The sequence below is a fragment of the Portunus trituberculatus genome, chromosome 48, assembly GCF_017591435.1.
Source record: "Portunus trituberculatus isolate SZX2019 chromosome 48, ASM1759143v1, whole genome shotgun sequence".
Taxonomy (NCBI): Eukaryota; Metazoa; Arthropoda; class Malacostraca; order Decapoda; family Portunidae; genus Portunus; species Portunus trituberculatus.
Genome location: NC_059302.1, coordinates 26093152 through 26097418, shown reverse-complemented (window position 1 = coordinate 26097418; position 4267 = coordinate 26093152).

The window sequence follows — 4267 nt, the reverse complement described above, 5'->3', positions numbered from 1 at the left end:
TTTTTCCTCTTTTCTCTCGTTTTCTTTTTTATGTTTTTATTGTTTTACTTTCGTCCAGTTTTGCCTGTGATTGTTTTTTTTTTCTTTCTGTCTTTCATTTATTTTCTTGTTTTCTTTTTCTTTTCTTTTTCATCTTTCTTTTTTGTTTTTTTTTATCCTTGCTTTGTTGATTTCTTTTGTTTTTATTCTGTATAGTTTTTTTTTATTGTTTTCTTTTTTCTTTTATCTTTTGTCTTCTCTATTTTTCTTTCTATTTCTTTTCGTTTCTTGATTTATTATTCTCCTTTGGCGTATGCTCATTATTTTCTGTATGTCTTTTTTTAATTTTCTATTTTCTCTTTCATTTTTTGTCTTCCCTTTTTCTCTTACTGTTCTTTGTCTTATTCACTTTCATTACTTTTTTTTATCAATGATTTTTATTTTATCTATCTTATTTCATTTTTTTTCTTATAACTACTGTTTTGATTTTGTCCTTTTTAAATTTTTTCGTTTTCCTTCATATCTTTATCTTTTCTTTTCTTCTCATATTTCCCTTTCTATGTTACCCTATTTACTTACTTTTTGTGTTTCCTTCCTTTTTATATAACGTTCGTGTCTCCCTGTTTCCCTTTGTGCCTCTCCGTGCTTCCCTATGCGTTGTCTTCCTGCCTTCATCCTTCCTTAACTTGTCCGTCACAGAAGACATTATTTCTCTCCATTGTTGTTTTCTTCCTTTCTTTCCTTCACTTTCCCGCCTTTTTTTTTTTCCTTGATGAACTTCTTCCTTTTTGTTTTTCTCTATTTCATTCTGTATTCTGTTGTATCTGTTTCTCTGTCTCTCTTTTACACACACACACACACACACACACACACACACACACACACACACACACACACACTAGCAATATAATGAAAAAAATCAACATGAATTACCTGAAGTGGAAAAAAGAGAGAAAAAAAAGAGTTGTAATGACAATAATGGAAGAAAATGGAGGCAAAAAGTTTGGCTGGAAATCAGAATGAATGTAAATAGAGAGAGAGAGAGAGAGAGAGAGAGAGAGAGAGAGAGAGAGAGAGAGAGAGAGAGAGAGAGACGTAATATTTTTCACTGCAAATGTTTAAAAGCTTTACTGAATTTGTCTGAAGGTTCAACCATTACTATATTTAATGAAAAAGAAGAAGAGGAGGAGGAGGAGGAGGAGGAGGAGGAGGAGGAGGAGGAGGAGGAGGAGACAAAGAAGAAGGAAGAGGGAGAGGAGGAGGAGGAGGAGAAGACAAAGAAGAAGGAAGAGGGAGAGGAGGAGGGTATTTCAAGAGCCTCTTCCTAGCACAGTGGCTTCGGTGCTTCGAGATGTGAATGAATCGTGAACCATCCATCCTGAAAAGCGAACCTGTCACAACTCTCTCTCTCTCTCTCTCTCTCTCTCTCTCTCTCTCCTAAAGCCGGTAAACACGAGAGATACAATACAACCAGAGAAATCAGTCTTGTGGCAACATTAAACTGAGTCCTGCAACTTGTAGAGAGAGAGAGAGAGAGAGAGAGAGAGAGAGAGAGAGAGAGAGTGAGAGTGAGAGAGGTGTGAAGGACTGAGATTGTTGTCAGGAAAGCAAGTCGGTTTGAGTGAGTTGCAGGAGAGGAGGAGGAGGAGGAGGAGGAGGAGGAGGAGAAGGAGGAGGAACGGAGGAGCTGTGAGACAAGTTGGAAGAGCCTTTTAGGTTTAATTTTCTCTTGTTTTGGAGGAAAATTACCAAGCAGGAAACAAATTACGTAGGTGTTTATTTTAATTTATTTTTTATTTATCACATTTTTTTTTATCTATATCGTCCTCGATTTGAACTTTTAATTTCTACTTTTGTTTTACTATTATCATATTTTCTTTTTTTTTTGTTCTTTGTATTTTCTGTGTTTCCTCTGTTTTATCTATTAGTTTTCTCTGCTTCCTTTCTTTATTCTAAATTATTGCAGTTTCAACCAATAAATACACCACACGTAAGTAACTATACACATTCTCACGGTCTCGATCACAATTCTACGAGCATTTTCAACCACATTTTACCCTATCGGAAATTAATAATAAGGTTACGTTAGGTTAGGTCAAGTCAGGTTAGGTTAAGTAGTGTTAGGTTAGGTTAGGTTAGGTCAGATCAGGTTAGGTTAGGTTAGGTCAGGTTGGTTAGGTTAAGTCAGGTTAGGTTAGGTTAGGTTAGGTCAGATCAGGTTAGGTTAGGTTAGGTCAGGTTAGGTTAGGTAGTGTTAGGTTAGGTCAGGTTAGGTTAGGTTAGGTTAGGTTAAGTTTTCCAGAAGGTCCCTGAGCTTGTTAGACATAGGGAAAAAGAAATATAAGATAGGGTATATTGGTTTAAACTGCAAATTTACCCTTTTTTATCTATATATTTCAGTTTTTTGTACATTTATTCATTCAATTATTTTTTTTTTCAACCTTTTTCTTTTCATGTATTTTTTTCTTCCTTCCATTTTTATCTTTTCATTTACTCCTTTATTTCCTTTTCGTTTTCTTTCCGCTTTTTTTTTTTTAGTTTTCTAACACTTTATCTTCCTTTTCACATAGTCATTAATTTCTTTGGTTCTGTTCTTTAGTGTTTTTATTTTTACTGGTTTTTCATCTTTATTCGTCTCTTGTTTTTTCTCCTTTTCCTTTTTTCCATTCATTTACTTTTTCTTTCTTTTCTATTTTTCCGTCTTTTATTTATTTTTTATATATTTTTTCTCCTTCCTTGTTTCCATGTTTTATTCCTTCTCATATTTTGCTTCCCTCTTTCTTTCCATTATTCATTCTTATAGTGTCCTTCCTTCCTTCCTTCCTTCCTTCCTTGTTTTCTTTCTTTTCCTTCTTTTTCTTTCTTTCTTTCTCTCTTCCTTTCATCCGTCTTTCCTAATTACTACACAATTTTTATTCTGTTTTCTTTCTTTCCTTCCTTCCTTTCTTCCATCCATCCTTCCTTCTTTCCTTCCCTTCTTTCTTTCATACTTTCTTCTTTTTCTTCCTTTTCTCCTTTCCTTCTCTCAGCTTTGCATTGTTAATCACTGTGTGTGTGTGTGTGTGTGTGTGTGTGTTTGTCTGATGATTCGGCGAAAGACAGAGTGAAAAACAAACATTTCTTATAGTCTTTATTTTGTTTTTCGTTTCATCTTCTTGTTTTCTGTGGCGGGCGATGCGGTTTCCCATTTTCTACGGCTAATTGGAAAACAAAACACACACACGCCTTCATTTGATTCGTTATTTTTTCCGTGAATTGCTGAAGGAGTTTTAATTGATGACACCCACGTGTAAACCATCCGCGTGCAGAGAGAGAGAGAGAGAGAGAGAGAGAGAGAGAGAGAGAGAGAGAGAGAGAGAGATAAATTCCACCTGACCTTCTTTTCTCTTTCTCTAATCTATCCTGACCTTTTCTCTTTCATCATGTCATTTTAACCTTCATTTTCTCATTATCTTATTTTGATCTTCTCTTCCTATTTTTTTTTATCCTATTTTAATCTTCCTCTCCTTTTCTCTATCCTATTTAACATTCTCTTTCTCTTTATCTTATTTTATCTTCTTTTCTCCCTCTTTATCCTATCTTAACTTTCTTCCTTTCTCTATCCTGTCTTTATCCTTCTCCTCTCTCGTTCCCTCCTTTTTAAATCCACCAATTTTTTTTCCTGCATCATCTCATTCCCTCCTTCCTTCCTTCTGTATCCTTCACCACTTCCTTCATCCTACCAATACTTCCTTACAGTTTTCTCCTTCGTCTTGCGCTAATTCCTTCTTCGTTCCCTCCCCACTGCCACCTCCTTCATTCCTACGGCCCCCCCCTTCCACTATCATTACCTTCCCCCTCCTCCCCTGCCTCCCCTCAAGCTCATCCCGCCCCAAGCCACCCTCTGTCAAACATCCATCCCCGCCTCGTGAGGAAAGGGAGCTAACTTGCCTCGTAAAGCCATCAGTAGGCAACCCCGCACTCACTAGATTGCAGCCAAGGGAGAGAGAGAGAGAGAGAGAGAGAGAGAGAGAGAGAGAGAGAGAGAGAGAGAGAGATACTTCAGTGTACCATGATCATCCATCTTTGTATCTCTCTCTCTCTCTCTCTCTCTCTCTCTCTCTCTCTCTCTCTCTCTCTCTCTTTCTCTTTCGCCTTCTGTCTTCATTGTTCATTCGTTTTCTTTTTCATTCTCTCTCATCTCTTCCTGTTTCTTTTCGTTTTGTTTTCATCTTCCTGTTTTCACGTCTTTTATATTCTTTTTCTTTCTTATTCTGTTTTCTCGTTTCTCTCATATTTTTCTTTTTCT